This window comes from Caretta caretta, chromosome 3, assembly GCF_965140235.1.
Source record: "Caretta caretta isolate rCarCar2 chromosome 3, rCarCar1.hap1, whole genome shotgun sequence".
NCBI lineage: Eukaryota > Metazoa > Chordata > Testudines > Cheloniidae > Caretta > Caretta caretta.
In genome coordinates this window covers 18,259,175-18,279,174 of record NC_134208.1, presented here as the reverse complement: position 1 = coordinate 18,279,174, position 20,000 = coordinate 18,259,175, and the positions used below count along the sequence as shown (strand labels likewise).

The window sequence follows — 20,000 nt, the reverse complement described above, 5'->3', positions numbered from 1 at the left end:
ACGAAAGCTCATGCTCAAATAAATTGGTTAGTCTCTAAGGTGCCACAAGTCCTCCTTTTCTTTTTGCGAATACAGACTAACACGGCTGTTCCTCTGAAACCTATTTTTATTATATTATCAAAAACAAAAAAGTATCATCATCAGAGGGATTCTTAATACAACATACTTTCAGAATAAGAAATGTTAAAATGCTGCCTGTCACATTTTGTTTTGCTAGTCTGGTCACATTTTCAGAGCATTTAACATTTTATTTATTAGTTCTTTATATTTGCAAAACATTAACTAACTCTCATAGACATTAAGGTCAGAAGGGACCATTATGATCGTCTTGTCTGACCTCCTGCACAATGCAGGCCATAGAATCTCACCCACCCACACCTGCAATAAACCTCTCACCTATGTCTGAGCTATTGAAGTCCTCAAATCATGGTTTAAAGACTTCAATTCTCAAAACATTCCTCAAACTTAGGCACTATCCCCGTTTTACAGATGGGGAACACCCATAAAGAATTAAGACAACATACACCAGGGCATTGCTTCAGAGAAAATCATTTCATTTTGATACGGAAAATTACACAAATCATCACCCTCCACTATGTAACTGTAAAGGCAGAAACTACTGTTCACCAAGGAGCCACAAAAGCTTTAAACCTGGAAACATTTTTGTAGTAATGGTACGTGGTGTGAAATTCTCCATAACAAAGTGGCAATTTTATTCGGTTAAAATATTAAAAAATACAATCCAAAATTTGAGAATAGGGGGCAGGGAAGAATCTACTCATGAAACAGCACTAGCCAACAATAGCAGAATCCTGCAGTGCAGTTACTCATCCCAGTGTTCAGATACTTCTAATATTCTAATTTCTGTATCACATTTCAGATAACTATTATGCCCACCCCCCCTTCAGTGATTTCAAAAATATCTGTTCAAATACATTTTCAAAAATATTAAAAGGTACAGAAACATTTTTTTTCTGAATGGTGTTGCTTATTCTGGCATATCCGATTGTTTTATTGATTGCAAAAAATCATGCAGTTGCTTCCAGAAGCATTCAAAAAATTTCCTTGCAGTGTATAGAGCATTTACTACACACTTATGCACTAAATGGAAAATGTTAGGAATCACTCTGTACCAGTACTCTACATGTATATTCTGTACACAATATTTATAATGTTGGATATACAATGGGCTAATTTTACACAAAGAATTTGCCTTCATTGGTTGGTTTGTGCATTGCATAGCCACATGTTGGCTGTGATATATCATCCATCCCCAAAAGAGTGAAAACCAATGCTTTAATCTAAACTTAACCCAGTATATACTGCTTATATAGCTACCTAGTGAGGAAAGAATTACACAGTACAACTGATTTTTATGTAACTCTCTTCACAGTAGTATCACGACACTTTACATTCTTTTTTTAATATAAAAATGGAATGGATGGTGAATCCATTGATCAATCAAGTGTGATACCAAGGATCAATTGAAGAAAGAATAGAGGGAGGCAAAAGAAAGGCTGAAAACTTTTCCAAGAGAATGAGAAAATTAAAATGAATTTGTTTATTCCTATGTCCTAAAAATGAAACAAAGGACAATTCCTCCCTATTTATAACTTCCAGCTGAACATAAAGTTCTACAAAACAAGCTGCACTTTTGAGAACTGTTAGAAAAGAACTCTAAGCTGAGATACTGCAATAGGATGAGTGTGTGAAGAACCCACCTGAAATCGACGGGGTAAAAGTAAATAGGGCGGTGCACGGACACCAGGGTCGATCTGTCTGGGTCTTATTGCAGGATTGGGGTATAAAATTTTAACTGATTAAACCCACACTCTTGAACTATTCATTTTGTTCTCTCCTTTGCAGATCACTTTTTATTTTTAAAATAGGGAGCAGGGGAAATGCCTGACATTCCACCTATCCAATACTACCAAAAAATCTTTTTGGCTTGTTTTTTAACCTTAGGGTTACGAAGAACATCAAACTATAAAACAAATCCCTCCAACAACCCTGGAGAAAAAAGCCTAAACAAACAGCTAGGCCTTGGAAACACTGCGTAAGTCCAACAACCTCAGGCTTTCTGGAGAGGACGTGTGCCTGGGGAAAGCAAAAGTAATTTCCAAACTAGAGGGCCCTCTTGGGGAATGCTCTAGCTCCAGCTTCCATATACCAAAGTCAAGCTATTGTCAACTCAAGCACCCCACCTGATCTCAACTGCCAGGTTAAAAACCATGAGGAGAGAGGCAATCTCTAAGATCCCATTTAACTGCAGAAAGCTAGTGTGTTTTGTGTCCCCATTACAACATGGTTATAGCTATGTGCATTACAAGACCATACCATGTTTCAGCCAGGCCTCATACTATTGTATTGTAGCTAGATCCTATCACACAGCAGCTTTCTGAAATGTAAGACCTAAGATGCACCAAATCTAAACCCTTAAGTGATAACCCAGGTAGGGAAATGCCCCATGCCTGAAAGTCCTGAGAGTCTGGGAGAAATTGCACCTCACACAGAAGCAACCAGACTTCAAAATGCAGAAATGTGAAGGGATCCAGATAGAGTTCCTATGTCTCTGCATCAACTCTGGGGCCCTATGCCACCTCTTGTGTAGCACAGTTCCTTTAGAGCCAGGCTGCCAGAGTCATACCAGCCATAAAGGTTTCTGAACCCAAAAGCATTGGGTTGGGTCTCCCACAATATGAAAGGACAAGCTAGCAAACATAAATTCAGCATTGGTCTGTATTAACTTCTGTTCTTCATTTATTTATTTGCCTGTATTATTGCAGTGCCTAGAGGTGCCCAGTCCCCCTCATGAATTTGGGTGGGGAAAGGGGTAATTCAGTTCAACCCATATAGTTCTACTTCCCCTACATTTCCAACCAGGCCACTCACCGACCCAAATTCCTCAGATACAAACCCCCGCAAAACTGTTTCCATGTGTCTGTGGGTAAGGAACATGCTTGCCACTAAGAAAGAACTCCAGTTCTATGCAGTCACAGTGTCCCTAAGGTTTGGATATTACTCAGAAATCGAAGTGCGTATTAGTTTATTTTCACAAATTCCAAGTCTGGTAATCCCTTAGTCACCATATAACTACATCCTAGCATCCTTCATAATAAAGCAGTTCCTCTGACTCTCAGTTGATGGTGCAATTTCAGTGAAAGAGAATGCATCCGATGAAGTGAGCTGTAGCTCACGAAAGCTTATGCTCAAATAAATTTGTTAGTCTCTGAGGTGCCACAAGTACTCCTTCTCTTTTTGCGAATACAGACTAACACGGCTGCTACTCTGAAACCTAGATCTACACTGGAGTTTCTAGATTAGAAATGACTCTAGATAACTTTTAAATTACAACAAAACTTGGAAATTTCCAAAGAACATTTTACATAACACCACAGATGGACACACTGCTGTGTAATAAAGTATGCCAAACAAAGAAAAGAATCCCTAATCAGAAAAGATTATGATCAAGTAACAAGCAGGTTACAACAAACACAGAATAGAAAATTACCTTTACAACTGGAATATTCCACAAAGTTGGATTTGCTTGAAGTGTTTTGGAAGAAGGAATTTTGTTTGGCAAACATTAACTGTTAAGGTGTTCTAAGCATAGGGCATAAAATATGGAGCTGGTAAAGGAGATATCTTAACAAAAAAGTCATCAACTATCTCACACCAGTAAAGGGTACAGGCTGGCATAAAACCAAAGCCTGAAGTTAACAACAAGTGTAGTCCAACTCAGGAACCTTTTGATTAGAAGTTTAATGTCTGGAGCATAAGGCATCACTCATGATGAAAACAGGAAAAGTTGGATGTCAGTAGGTTCAAATAACAGAACTGACACATTCTTGTAAACAGATCACCTGACCAATCAATGTTTACAGCAGCAATTCTACTCTCCCAGCCTGACCTAATCAACCGTAGTTTCTCCATCCTTTCCCAACACTTACTATAGTTTTGAAGTGAGGAAATGAAGAAGAGACTGAAGGAGAGAAGAGGTAAGAAAAAAGCTAGAATTAGAATATAAGAAAAAACTAATTTCTTCACTCAAAATATGTTTACTTGTTCTCATTGGGGATTGGTCCTGCTTTGAGCAGGGGGTTGGACTAGATGACCTCCTGAGGTCCCTTCCAATCCTGATATTCTATGATTCTATGATTCTAAGTGAAACTTATATAGCATACGCTTTTCTAATATTTAATTTCTATCTGAAGCAATCACATACAAATATTTCCAAAAAAAAACCTAGCAAAAAACTGCTATAAGGCAGGAATGGTTAATTAGTTCAATTGTTAGGTCAAACCAGTTCATTTACAAGCAAGTTGATAAATATTCTGGAAGCCATGGTTCAGACACCCCACTCCTAAAAGAGCAACATAACTGAAAGGGGAAACGGTGGAGAAAAAGTAAATGGACAGCGAAAAATCAATCAGCAAGAATACAAACTCCAGAGGTTGCTGTCTAACTGATTTACAAAGGAAATGTAATACGTATTGGCAACATATTAACCTGGAATAATGAACACTCTGGACTAAAAGAACTAATGTCCTAAACAGGATGTCTACACTATTGCTGAGGAGGCCAATTTTATTTTAATTTTTATTGGTAGTCCATTAAGTGTGCTATAGGTTGTAAATGTTGATATGAACTACTGTATTAAGTACCTGAGTCTAGAATGGATGCTAAAATAATAATTAAAAAATGATGGAGTATCTCAACAGTCATAACTTTTTTGTGGCAGAGAGATTTCCCTGAAGCAGGTAATAGTTTTAAGTGGAAAATACTAGCTTTATGAAATATTGGTCAGTCTGCTAAGTTGCACAATTATCAGAACTATAGTAAGAAAGCACAAATATACTCCTAAACACATAGTTATTGGGGGTGCAGGTGGGGTTTATTTAACAGTTTCACTTTTAAACCAGCTACTCAGTTTCCTGCTATTATGTTGACTTACAGAGTTGTAATGATTTTAACTGGTGCACAATGACAACAGGAAACTTACCTAAATTAAAAGTTAATTTATTGAATGAAGGCCTTGATATCTCTCTTCATTTTCTTAAATATTTGGAGTGATCCAACTGGGGCAGTGTGGGTCGACAAAACAAAAGGTGAAGAAGAATAAACTACTCAGAATTACTGGCTATCTCAAGAACAGATTGAAAAGTGGTTCTCCTTACTTTAAGGAAATATCCGTTTTATACTTGTCACAGGTGAGGCCTGGACAAACTAGGAATTGTTAAGAAAGCAAAAAACAAGTTAATGGTGTGGATTAAATGAGAGCCAAAACACAAGCCAAGCAACAGGAACCAATTATATATACACAATGAAAGTATATGAAATGATACTGCCAGTAGGTACAGTGATGGGATTTTTCACTACCTTAACTATCGTTGGCTTATCCGTACAAGCAGACAGAGCTAGCTCAAAGAAAAACATTTAGGCTTAGTCTACACTACAAAATTGTATTTACATAGCTATGTCAGTTAGTAGTGTGGAAAAAAAAAAACACCACACCTCTAGACAAACACTGCTACGCCAGCAAAATCCCCAGCATATATGCAATTATGCTACCAGAAAAGTGCTTCTATTGGCATAGCTAATGCCATTCAGAGAACTGGTTTAGCTATGCTGGTAGAAAAACCTCCTCTTGTTGATATATGCCATGTCTATGCTAGAGGGCTATGTTGGCATAGCTACACTAGTATGGCTGTACCAGCAATGTAGCAGACAAGCCCTTATTTGAAATCTTGGATTTTGTTGATTTTCCCTATTCTACGGCCAGTATCTTTAATCTGATTCTGAATCTTCTATTCTGGACATATCTTTTGGAAGCCTAACCATATAGAAAAATCTCCTCCTATTTTTTCTCACAAGCAGAAATTAACACTGGAAAGCCCACCGTAAAGCAAGAGAGATATCTGTCTTCCTGATAATGCAGCAATACCATGGAGTACACCACAGCACTATTTTCTCTTTAGGATGCAACAGATCTGCTCTTTGACTTTTTGTTCCAACATTTGTCCCAGAAAAACAGTTCAAAGTATACAGTCTGTGGATCAAAGGAGCTTACTGCAGTTAAGCAGAAAAAGATATAAGACACATGAGAAATATAGGAGTCTTCTACACCCAACATCTCAAAAGGATAACCTTAATATGCTGTTTATAAAATTTTTGAAGCATTTTTGGGGGGTAGGGGGGAATTATTTAAATCTGGATTCACATTTAAAGTTAGAAGAACTGATGCTATATTTTTAACAACAATATAAAATATACCATGTCCACATCAGCAGTTAGCTGTAACTGTTACTGGCAGAGTTAGTATGGTTTACCTGACCAGCACAGGCAGGTAATTTTGTCTAAAAAGGAAGACGTACATCACCCAGGAAGCAAGACTGTGTAGCACTTTGCTTTTTAAAAGAACAACATATTTCTAACAGTCTTCAGTTAAGAATCTCAATCCACAGTGTGACAGAGGACTGCTACCAAAAACCGTTTTTAAATACAACTGTAAATTAGCATGATTAGAGTCTTAGTGTGACTAGGGAGCACATTTGCACATGTACATGCCTGAAGATATTAGGGTGCCTTAAGAGAAATAACTAAAAATAATCTTATATGGGAAAAGTAAAATACCCATAAAATACCTGACCTGCAGTAGTATAAAATTATCTGCTTCTTAACAATTTTATTTTAATTTTCAGAGTCCTCTGGGTTATTCAGATGCGGAAGGGTGATGGAAACCATAGACAACACATTACTAGGGCACAATGGAGCAAACAGATGGGGCATTCAACTGGAATTTCTCCTTTCAACTTTAAACACCAAGTACCAGGGTCTACAATATACTAACACTTAAACGATTAGAAACAACAGCAAATGTATTTAAGGCTTTGTAATGGATTAGGTGCCACTTTATCTTGTACTGCAGGTTAAGCACACTAAATGATACCTAACTTGTCCTTGGACCAAGAGCACACATCCAGTAGAATGGTAATCGTATAACCTTAATTCATAATAATTGCCTAAACTAAATTATTTTTTGTGTGTACCTGTTTTAAGTGAGGGGTAGTTTGTAATATCTTTATATAAATTATTTAAAACTATCAAAATTCTTGGCTTCCAAAATATTGGGCTAAAGGCAGTGTATTAAAAAAATCAGAGGGGGTTTGTAATGTCATAATATGCTGATAGCCATAATGGGAAATTTTTAGACCTGATGGGGATGTTTCAGAAGAGAATGACACACATCTCCTGTTGTCCGCCACTATTACTTCACTTTGTAAGTTTACAATGTTGTTGAATCACTTAACTACATATAGATAACATGAGTCATGATTAATGCCAAACACCTCATAAACTTCATTTGCAGGTAAGTGGGTGGCAAGTGCAACATCAATAGAATTACCAACTAACATATTTTAGCTACTATTTCTAATAGTTGAAATATTACTAAGATCCATACCAAAACACTACTAGCCAAGTTCACCGCTCTTGTATGTATGCCATTGTTTCATTTGCACCCACATACAGCAGCAATGTTTTTGACCCTAACTATTTAAAGTTGCAAAAAAATGAAAGGCTAATTTTCCAGTAAATGTTCTTTTTAATTTTGCAATTACATAATTCCAATGTGTTGTGCTGCTACTGTCACCATCTTGCTTCATTTGAATTCCATATGGTATTCTGAAAAGCATGTACAAAGCTGTTCTCAGCTATACATTAACAAACAGGTCTAATCCAAAAAGAAAAGGAGGACTTGTGGCACCTTAGAGACTAACCAATTTATCTGAGCATAAGCTTTCGTGAGCTACAGCTCACTTCATCGGATGCATACTGTGGGTATCTACCATCCTGATTTTACAGAGGTGATTTCTTTACTTCTATTTACTTCTATTTCTATTAAAAGTCTTCTCGTAAGAAAACTGAACGCTTTTTCATTGTTCTCAGATCCAAGGGTTTGGGTCTGTGGTCACCTATGCAAATTGGTGAGGCTTTTTATCCAACATTTCCCAGGAAAGGGGGGGTGCAAGTGTTGTTTCTTCATTCATCTACAGGAGACAAACAATTAACTTATACATTCTAAATTGTATTATTGCTGGGGATGCTTTTAGATATTTCTAAGTGATAAAAATATGAACTGTGTATATTTTTACAATATGTGAACCGGATACTATATTTCTGATATATCTTTTAGTGCACTCTCAGTCTGAACAATGCAGAGCTATTTATTGGTGATCTCCTCACAGGCCTTTTGATCTTGTACAAACTGCTCACCCCACTGCAGTAACAGGAAGATGTTACCTTTCTAAATAACTATGAAATGTGAACTACAGCAAAACATGTATTTTTATAGAAAGAATCAAATACTCATAAAGAAAGAAAAACAACAATTTTGTTTGTGTTTGAACACAAATACTACACAGAGATAAAGCAACACAATTGAGGACATTGCATAAAAACGTCCTGACTAACTTTTAATCCTCAAACCTGAAGCATTAATAAAAATTAACATCCATACAGCACTTTTAATCTCCAAAGCACTTTAACAAACATTGACAAACTGAGCCTCAAGACACTTCTCTATCCTAATTTTCTAGCTAAATAAAATGAAAGAGGTTAAGTAACTTGCTCAGTGTTACAGCTGGAATTAAAACTCAGGAACTCCCAGCCTCTTATTCTTGAGCTCAGACAACATCTCTAAACTTTTAAAGAAAAATACACCATAATGCACTATTTTACTCACTAAAAATGTTTCTGAATTTACTTTTTAACAGTGCACTTTATTATTTAGCAGTGAAACATTTGTTTTCAGAAAGATAATAAGTCACGTCTCTCTTTCCAGTGCTATCTAATCAATAGAAGCCTTTCCACTGACTTCCATGAGCATTACGTTCAGTCCCGTATCTCCATGACACTGTTTACCTTTTAACATACACCACCTGAAAAATGAGCAGCTACAGAAAAACAGAAGCATCAAATAACATAGTGCTGTTGTTATTATTAATTATTTGTAATACTGAAGCACCTAGGGCCCTAGACATAGACATGCAGGGTGTTGTTGAAACACAGAACAAAAAGATGGTTCCTGCTCCAGGAGGGTTCCAATCTAGATCGGGGTAAGGAACCTATGGCCTGCGGGCCAGATCCAGCCTATTGCTTAATTTCATCCGGCCCCCAGCAAGTCTTGGTGCCCCCCCGCGGGGCTGGAGCCGCACGTGCTGGCTCATGCCGCCATGGGTGGGAAGCCCCAAGCCTCTGCACTGTCCCCTCTCCCACCGGTGAGTGAGTTGAACATTTTATATTTCTCCCTAAAAAAAACCACCCTAAATTAAGTTGCTTTTTACTTGTGTGTGGCCCGCAATTGATTATTTCTGCGGGTCAATGACCCGTGATAGAAAAAACATTCTGCACCCCTGAGCTAGATGAATAAATGAAAGACATACTTAGATAACAAGATGTTAGTCAATAAGATACTGAACATTTTTTAAAAGTAAACTTGGACTGGCCTGGCATTCAAGCAGTATTATATAGGAGACTGGGATTTATGACTTGAGATAAGTCCTTAAGTTCCATGCTTAGGGGGACTCAGGATAAGATTTTCAAAGGTACTGAGGCACTCAAAGATGTCTAGTAAGATTTTCAAAACACCGGGGCACGTTAGGTGCCTAATTCCCATTGAGAAATCAATCTGGCTTTCAAAGCACAGCAAAAGCCGCATGCTCAACCAAGGTGGAATAGGTCTGTTGCATCAGCTGTCACAAGGCTGGGCACAGGGAAAACGTGGTCTCCAAGAGCTTTCAAAAATACACTGGATGAGGCTAATATTGAACGAAGTTAATAATATATGTTTACAGTTTAAAAATATAGGTAACCTCACTTTCATTTTATACCCAAAGGTTATCACAATACTTAGTCCAAACAATACTGTTTTATTGACAAATACACATACAACCTGAAAGGATCTTTGCATACTATATAAAATAAACTACAGTCATAAATAAAAAGGGACAACTAATCAGTCATCTTCTTAGCAAGGTACTGGCGGCATTAAACCCCCAGCACCACTCAGCCACATAAATCAAGAGCTCCAGTGTAAAACATTAAAAAGGAGGAACAGGTCCTTCACATACTCAGTGGCTCAACATCATTAGAATTTTTCCAAAACAGAATATGCTCATCACCACTTATTTCTTCTGAAACAGAATGGAGAGAAATGGCAAGGGCCATAATCTAGATTCTAGAAGCTATAGAGAGAGATGGAGCATTCTGAAGGTGAAAAGTGGTTTTCAAGAATTAAAAGAAACAATCTGAAAACAGAAAACAATTAAAAATAGAAAATGCTGATGCTAAATAGAAACAAAAATAGAAAAAGTAAGATTTAAACAAATAATATCAGAAAAAAGTATTAAATGTTTCATAAAAGTAAAATAAACAAATGGTTAAAATCAAACTAAAAAAATGGAAATAGGAAGGAGTAAAAATACCTTACAAGGGAAATAAGATAGGAATAATACTTTTTAAAAAATCAAGACACTTAGGTATGGAGTGAAATGAAAAGTGGGGACTAGTCAGGAGTCAGCTTATGTTTTTAAAAGTCTAATATTGTGCCCTTTCCCCATCTCATTTGCCCCTCTCCTGCAAAGTGATCTAAATGAGAACATCCTTCAGCAAGATCAGGGCTCTTGTAAATTGTCAATTAAAGCATGATCTCTCCAAGGCAGAGCCCATGCCCAAGATTTGCAAGAGCAAATAATAATTCTAAATAAGTCAATTTTGGGGTGTTCAACTTCAGTCTCCTTACTTAAAGGGGGCCTAATTTTAAGAGGCTGGGTGCTCATTTCTGGTGTCACAAGTTGAACAACCAAAAGACACTAGAAAATTTTGACATCTCGGCCCTTATTTTTTTCCATTTGCCTGAATGGCACCTAGTATACTTTTGAGTGCTCAGTGAATGAATACATAAATAACAATGCAAGATAAATAGCTGCGTAAAAAATTATGATAGCAAACAGGACTAAAACTTCATATTCAGTAGTTTATATCTTACTACGAAAATGAACTTAATTCACATAATAGTAATATGACAGCAATATACATATATAATGTTTGAAAACTAATCTAGGTATTTGCATGGGCCCCGTTAGGGTAATATCCAAAACTCACAAAATCCTTCTTACTAACAATGTTCAAAATCAGTAACAGCCCTCTTCTACTTTGGTTTATTTGATCTTGCCCACATTAAGGAGGGAAAAAAATCAGTTCCCATAATTCATCACTGGTGCACTCCTCTGGGGGTAGATTAGATTACATGGTGAAAAATATGCATAAACCCTATCTATAGTACAGCTTCCACTTTTGCTATCACTAGAACCTATTATTTATTTGTACTACACTAGCACCTAGGAACCCTAATAAAGCATCAAAGACGACCCCTTTGTCCTGGATTCAGTACAGTCAGAAAACAAAGAACACACTCACTGTCCCAGAGAGGTTACAACCTAAGTGTCAGTCAGGATACAACAGGTAGACTAACCAGACAAACAGGGTGGAGTACTATCGAAACAAAATGGTCAGTTTAGGAGAAAAATGGAAGTCTCAGCTTCCCACTTGCCTAACCAATGCCAGCTGGCAGTGTATATAAGCATTACGGCAGCACCAGTGAAGAACTAAGGGTCCAAATGTTGCATGTGTAGATGCAATCTTGGAGTCTGACTTGCATTTTAGGGCAGTTGTCACTCAAAAGGCTCTAGGGAGACAAGCATGATCTAGTCTTCTGAACACAGAAAAAAGAGACAAGAACTCCCGAGTTTCAATCCCAAGTCTGTCACTGACTCCCTGGATAGATTTAGCTAAATTATTCTTTGTGCCTCAGTTTCTGTGACGAAGTGGGACTGTTCTTAATGTTTCCTCTGAATATTGTGCGGGTGCCTCAGTTTCCCCTATGCAGTTCTTAAGTATCTAGATGGTGGGATAAGGGTGTATGATCATTGCAGAGCCCTAGAGGAGAGGTGTGTGCAGGGGTCTGGTCACAAAGAATGGCCAACACCCTGTTTCCTGGCGACTGATGGGCTGGCCCTTCCTCCCTGCAAGGTGAGAGCTAAAGGGTTGGAGAACAAAGGGATCAGGTGACCTCCTGGCCCGGGAAAGGGACAAAGCCGAGAGGAGGAGGGGCTGGAGACAGTTTCAGTCTGGGGCTGGCTGGGGAAGAGGAGTGAAGTGCAAACGTGGTTGTCTGGCTCACTGCCTCCCAAAATGGACCCAGCTGAGGGGTCCTGTTCTCTGCACCTACAAGCTCTGTTTTAGACCATGCTCCTGTCGTCTAATAAACTTCTGTTTTACTGGCTGGCTAAGAGTCACGTCTGACTGCGAAGTTGCTGTGGGAAGAGCACGGAGGAGCAGAGGATGCTGAATGCTCCAAGGTCAGACCCAGGAAGGTGGAAGTTGTGTGAGCTGTGTGTCCTGAAGACAGTCTGCTCACAGAAAGGAGACTTTCCCAGAGTCCTGATTGGCTTCATAGGGAGCAGTTCCAGAGCATCGCCCGGGGACTCCCTGACAGTTTCCTCTTCTATAAAATGAGAGTGACACTTAATGGCTTAACATAGGTTTTATGAAGACTGATTAGTTGATGTTTATAAAAGCACTTTTTAGATGAAGTGCTAAGTATTATTAAAACTAAAATCTACTTCAAAATTTTGCAAAGTGTGACTCGCGTCACACTCTATTTGCAAATTATATACTTTTAAATTATTATCCAAATTATAGTAGTGCCTAAAGAACACAACCAGGTCCCCTAGATGGTGGCCACATTTTATTTTCTATAAAACATTACAGTGCCAAAAAAAAAAAATGGACAGAAAAAAAAAGATACCATTTCCTAAGGCATTAACCATGGAAGTTAGTTTTCATCCGCTCTTAATTTCTTCAAACTACTGGTTTTCACAATAGCCTAAGAAGCAAACCAATAATTATAATAATCTTCATTTTCCATTCTCTGACATTCCCAGTATAGTCCATCTACCTAACCTTCCCAGTGTGTTATCTTCTTATAGATTGTAAGCTCTCCAGGCACAGATGTTCTGTATGTTGTCTCTTTTGGAGGCCTGAACCTGTTGTTTGTGCTTAATACCATTAATGTTAATCATTGGTACCATTTTCATTTCTTTACAGACTACCACACATACACACACATAATAGGGTTTACCAGCCACGCTTTATTACTGAAATTATGAAACCAGTTCCTAGGAACAGAAAATTAGTTCCCATAGAAACATGCAGAAGTGCTTTAGCATCAATAATTTTACTCCTCCGTCTTCCAAATCAGAGAGAACATGTGTGGGGGAGATTTGTAAACAATCCTCACTCATTTCTGAAAGCTTTTAAAATTTAAAGGTAAAACTGACAGAAGTTGAATCCAGTACTCATCAGCTGTGTTCAAGAGGACATAGCGGTAAAATGCTGCATTGCCCCAAGAGCTTTGAAGGTTACAAAAAAATCACTTTTCATAGAAGAGAAAAGTGCACATAAAACTTTACTATTTTAAAAAAGGAAAAACTTATAATGCAAAAGAAACGTCTGCTCGGCCTAATAAAAGCCACAAACCTGAAACATTTCCTCATCCGCTGCCTATTTTGTTGCCAAAGTTCTATTTCAGTTATTGTGGTTTTAAACTTTTGTACTGCATCCAGCTGCACACTGTGATGTGAGCTAAATAAAATGAACAAAATCGGAGATTTTCTCCTCTGCTATACTGTGCAAGAAGTGCTTACACTAGAAAAGATCGAATCCTAGTCCCATTCCCCAGACAAAACTTCAAAGAAGTAGGTGGGGGGGGGGGATCTCTCTCTCTCCCTCCTAGTCCTTTTAGGGTTCCAACGTAACAAATGAACTAGAGAAACAAGATTAGAGGTGGGAGTGATGGGCTGGGTCATACGGGGGCTCCCTATCCTCAAGCAGCCTCCTGCCCCTTAAATCCTTCACAAGCCCCCTCCAGCCCTTCCTCGCTAAACACCTCAAATCCCAGGCATGTGTTCCCCAGGCCATTCCCCACTTCCCAAAGATTACTGCTCACAACAGTCCTCAAACCACACCCTCGAGTCCCTCTCCAGCCCCGCCCCCAACCAAGGCTACCCCATCTGCTCCCTCCCCAGCCCCCTCAACTAAGGACCCCCCTACTGCTCCCTCACTGGACTCTCCCCCCCCCAAATCAAGGTCACTCCCTACCTGCTCCCTCCCCAGATCCCCCCCAACCAAGGGTACCTGCTCCCTCCCTGGGCCCCCAACACAGCCATGGCCCTGTTCCCCGGATCTTTCCTCCCCAGGCCCCCCACAGGAACACTCCCCTAGCCCAGGGACCCCCACGCTCCTCGCCGCCGCCACCACCAGCCTGCCCCGCCACGGGGCTGCCCAGCCTCGTCCCCCGCCGCGCTCCTCCCGCGGGGGCCGGGGCTCTGCTCACCCAGCCGGCAGGCAGACGGCTCTGTCCCCTCGGACCCCCACGGCTCCAACCCCTCAGGCCGGGGCCGGGCAGCGCGGAAACCGCCCTTGGGCCTGCGGACGGTACCTGTTGCTCTGCTCGGGGCTGGCCCCTTCCCTCCGCCGCCTCCTCCTCCTGCTGCGGCGCGGCGGCGGCGGCGTCAGCCCGAGAACATGGCGGCGGCCTCGCTCGGAGGAACAAGGCGAGCTGCGGCAGGAGGGGGAGGGAGCAGGAGCTGCCCGCAAGACACGGGCCAATGTGGGTGCGGGGCCAGGTCCGAGATACGAGCCCGCCGGAGATAAGCCTCTGGGACCAAAGTGTTTAGCATCCCGGGTACCGGGCCAGGCCTGAAACGCAGGCCAACGGCACCTCTGAGTGTGGGACCAAAGCATATGGCCTAGCGGCACCCTAGGGTGCAGGTCCTAGGCTCAAGACATGGGCTAACAGCATCCCTGGGTGTAGGACCAAGGCTAACAGGGCCCCTGGGTGCCAAGCCGAGATACATGACCCAGGAACTTCTCAGTGCCAATTGGCAGAGGGCACAGGGCGTGCCCAGAGTTTTACAGGGATCTTCTGAGTTGGAAATATTCAGAATAATTCACCAAAGGGTGGCATGGGAGGTCTCCACCGAGAATCAGTAGCTCATTGGTCATCCTAATCACTGTGAAATATATATGTACTGATAATATTTAAGGAGTTATGTATCTATACTGAAAATGATATTTTTAAGGGATTTAAGGCAGGTCACGAGAAGTGGGGATGTTCTTTTCAGAGAGGAGGTTGCAGAGGCTTGTCTCTGTCTGGTCATGTGTGTATTGCGCACTCTGTGTCTTGCAATGGATATATATTTGCATAGTAAGGCAGATACCAGGTATAAGATTGCAAAATCTACAAGAGAGAAAATCTACAGGAAAAAACAATCTGCATGGGTGTGTCCTGTTCATAACTAAAATCAAAGGATAAGTATGGTATATCAGGAAATGCAGGGAAACTCATAGATTCTTCCATCAAAGGGGCAAGCCAACAGCGTGACTTGTCTCATGAACAGAAAATTACAGCCAAGGGTGGCTGTAAAATGCCAGAAGGACTTTGGATGAGTATTGCTCTATAAGACATAAAAGTATCTAGTTAAATAAGTCTAGATTCTAGAAAGTGTGTTATGATTTTATTTTATGTATCCACCTCCTTCTAATAATTCCTCTTGCTCCTACTAGAATCTCAATCCTTTGTTAAATAAACTTATGTTTCTTTTTACTATGATCTTATATAAGCACTGTGTGTTAAATGGAGCCATTACCTAAGGTGTAAGCAGGAAGTTGGGGTGTACTGTTCCTTTGGGAGCAGTGAATACTGTGAGTGTCCAGTGGAGTAGGGGCTGGACAAACCATGGAGATGCTCAGAGGGCAGGGAGGTTGGGGGGGAGGATGGAGTGTGCCTATTGCTAACCTGTAAAGAGACAGTGGGAGCTGCATAGACCTAGAGGAGTTGTGTTGCCCATTGCCAGAGGAGTTGGGGAGTGACCCCAGCAGGCATAAACATACTAAAGGTAGGTGGTAATGAGATGCATCACAGCCCTGGGTACCCCCCAGAAAGCATCACATGGTATACAGACTAACAGTGCCCCTGGTTTGGTGCCAAGCCATAGTGGTTAACAGGGACCTTAGGTGTGGAGCCAAGGCACAGAGGCTAATAATGCCCCTGGGATGTGAGGCTGAGGTTCAAGACTCTGGCCAAGAGGGCTCTGGTGTATGGAGCCAAGGCCCAAGACGCTGACCCAGAGGCCTCTGGGGCAAGGCCTGAGACACTGGTTTCAAAGATTTTTAAAGCCAGATTACCTAGTCTGACCTTGATAAAACTGACCATAAAATCTTGCTGAGCAATTCTTGCATCAAGCCCATAACTTCTGTTTGAGCTATAAAACATCTTTCAGAAAGATATCCAGTCGTGATTAAAAAGTTCAAGTGATAGAATCCACCATATCTTTAGTTAAATTGTTCCTATAGTTAATTACTGGAGCCAGTCAGAAAACAGGGGCATGGGGGGAAGGTGCCAAGGTGTCCACAGAACTTTTTGATGAAACTGAAAAAAAATCATTTTTGTGTAAATTTTTCTTGGAAAATTTTTATTTTTCAATGAAAATTCAATACTGAAATATTTTGGCCGTAAACCTAAATTTGTAAATCCAGAAATGCTGCCGTGGTGCCTCATAAGAGTTGTGGTTCAGGGTGCTTTGTGCTTCCATTTCCTTGTATAGGCTGGGCTCCTTGGTCAGACTACATCTCCCATGGTGTGCAATGGTATCTCTTCATGGGGTACTAGTGTTGAAACCTTAGGGACATCTACCAGTGACTCATCCAATCCCTGTTGTCCAGTCCCAGTTTCTGGCAGTCTACCAAATGCCCTAATTATTGCACTTGCTGAATACTGTGCAACAGCATGGGCTTCAGTCCTCATTGTGGCAAGCTAGACTCAACAATCAACTCTGCCCTTCATATCATTACTGGTGCAACCCAGACAGCTCCAATTTCCAACCTTGTCTGGCATTGCTCCCCCAGAGATTAGGTGTGAAGGCAGTGCCCTGGCTGCATTACTGCGCGCAGCCAACTATCAGGACAGTTTACTTCACAATTTCATCTCAAAGCCACATCAAACGTGCTGAGTAAAGAAGCTCCTTTTCTGCAATAGTCGAGCCTCTCAGACAATACATCAGATGATGAAGTGTGTTTTAGCCCACGAAAGCTTATGCGCAAATAAATGTGTTAGTCTCTAAGGTGCCACAAGTACTCCTCGTTCTTTTTGCTAACCTTTTTAAGGAACACTGGCAACAGGTGGTATGAGACTATATTTTATATCGATGGCGCATTTCTGGGCAGATAGAAAACTCAGATCGTTGTCTCCTAGTCTCTTTGCATTAGGTCTTGCATGTACCTAAGAACAACCATATGAATTGAAAGATTACAACAGGATACATTGTGGCCATGGGTGGTTTAACTTACATCTTGACAGTTGAGCGTCTTGAGCTCCCTGTCCTGCCTCTGTGGTGCTCAAGAACACACAGCATGCCATCTTGTTATGGACTGCCCTCTTTCTCATCTTGATGGTGGATGGACATGCTTGACATCTCCAGATGCTGCTGCTGTGATAGTGGCTACATCATTTACCCAATATCTAATTCATTATTTGTGCCATCAGATGTCATATGCCATAAGAAGTCTTTCCACTTGGAGAGAGGACATGGTGCATTGTGGGAGATATAATCTGGCCAGGGAGCCCATTTCATAAAGGAGAATGGGGACATGAGACAACGATAATTGTTTTGTTTAATATCTTTGTGATATAAAATATTCTCAGATTTGGGTTTTTTCACATGCTTTTTAATGTCAGCCACTTCTCTTTTTTGGGAGGGAAACTGTTTCCCTGAGTCATTGTCAATGTTCAAGGTTGGAGTGGGAGGGGGTTTAAGCTCCCCAATCATCAGCTTTCCCACTCATGTTAGAAAATATTATTGTTTCCCTCTTTATGTCCATTGGTGGATTCTCCATCTCTTGATGTCTTCAAATCAGTATTAAATGACTTTCTGGAAGATGTGCTTTAGTCAAACAAGTTATTAGGTAACTGGATGAAATACTACGGCCTGTGTTATAGAGGAGGTCAGATTAGGTGACATAATAGTCCCTTCTGGGCTTTAAAATTTGAGGTTTTATTATACAGGTTCCTGGTCCAAGGATCTTTTTGGAGCCTTATTTATTTGTGGATATTCAGGGAATAGTAGCAACCAAATGTGATTTTTTTTTCACCTTCCATCTGTTTTGTGTCTGAAGTTTCCTTCTGGAAGCAGATGTTACTTGGTGATATATGCCTTTGTCATCTAAAGATTGGATTATTGCAGTGGGTTCTATATGGAGTTACCCCGTAAGACCAGGCAGACATTTCAGCTACTGTTAAATTTGGTAGCCCATATTTAAAGGGTGTTACATGACGTCTGCTGTGGACTGGCTTCCTAGTAATTTCCAGGTGTAATTTATATTGTTTTTGGTATATTGGTTTTGAGCTACTATATACTTGCTTTTTAAAAAATATTTTCAAAGAATAGTGCACTCTCTAAACAAGGCTAATTATGTAGCTTGCCCTATTATGTAGTGCTACTAAGACTCCTTGTTTACTTTAAAGAAGTACAGTTTAATTCAAACTTCATTGCACCGCGACCCTCTTCTGACAACAAAAGTTACTACACAACGCCAGGAGGAGGGACCGAAGCCTGAGCCCACCCGAGCCCAGTCGCCCCAGGGGCCAAAGCCAAAGCCCAAGCCCCACTGTCCCAGGTTAGGGGGGCCAAAGCCAAAGCCCGAGGGCTTCAACCCCAGGCGGGGGGCCTGTAACCCTGAGCCCTATCAACAAGGACTGAAGCCCTTGGGCTTCAGCTTCTGCCCTGGAGATGGGGCTTGGGCTTGGACTTTGGTCCTGGGTGGTGAGGCTCGGGCTTTGGCCCCAGGCTCCAGCAAGTCTAACACCAATCCTAGCAACCCCATTAAAACAGGGTCGCAAACCACTGTGGGGTTGTGACCCACAGTTTGAGAACTGCTGGTCTACCTTATCATTTCTATCCCTGTCTAAAAACACTATGCAAAATGAGTTAAATGACTTATTGCATTATAAATCCACATGCTGCTTTACAAAGATAGGTTAAGTAATGTTCTCAACCTCACAGAGTTTACAATGAAAGTTAGTCAGGAACATACAAAAGGACATGTCAGGTTAAGGAGGTTATTAATAATGAGAAGGTCAGACAATTGCTGAAAGGAGGAAAGATAAGGTGCTTGCTGTTCTATCATAGATGCAGAATGATGGACACAGAAAAGCCAAGACTAGTTAAGATGATAGGCCTGGGGCAAGCAGAAGAAACGGGGGTTAAACAATAATTACAATAAGCAGTATGTCTTTTTCTATTCTTATTACATTCTCATGTAAGATCTTCCTCCAGTCACCAGCCAGGCTAACACTCTGTATAATATAGAGTGAGAGCAAAAGATACCTAGATACTGCAGAGATGATGCTCTACAAATAGCTAAAGCAACATAATTTTCAATTTTTCTAAGCTTTAGCACCTCTACTTTGAAGTCTGATTGGCTCTGTGATGCTGTGTATAAAAAAGGTGACTTATATCACTGTTGTTATCACTGTTGCACAATTTCCATAAATCTTCTACAAAGTATGTCATGTAAGGTATCAATAGAAAAGTTATGAATTGCTAAGTATGATTATTGTGTTTATATGCACATATCATCTTTGTATCTGAAGTTATGAATATTGGCTATGTATCTGTATCTCAAACATGCGTTGTACGCCTGGGTGACCCCCCGCAGATAGATTCACAGCAGGGCTAGACAGCTATGTGTCGATGGCCCATTAAGGACACTCTCACAATGGGCCATTGAAGAATCTCATCCTGCCCAGTAGGCCTTTTCCGTGGTTGCCTCAGACAGTGAGGAGCCACTGGCCACCCACAGTTTGATTCAGCAAAATATGT

General features: G+C 40.6%; 1 protein-coding gene across 4 annotated transcripts in view; it reads right to left on the bottom strand.

Annotated features, from left to right (window-relative positions):
- Positions 1 to 14,895, bottom strand: part of ITSN2 (intersectin 2) — a 129,860-nt gene extending 114,965 nt beyond the window's left edge. The window contains exon 1 of one of the 4 annotated variants that reach the window (XM_048845652.2): positions 14,561 to 14,895. The gene's annotated coding sequence lies outside the window, so the exon portion shown is untranslated. Of the gene's footprint in view, positions 1 to 14,455 lie in introns of all 4 variants that reach the window. The other 3 variants (XM_048845654.2, XM_048845657.2, XM_048845653.2) reach the window with 3 other exon arrangements.
- Positions 14,896 to 20,000: the final 5,105 nt, after the last annotated feature.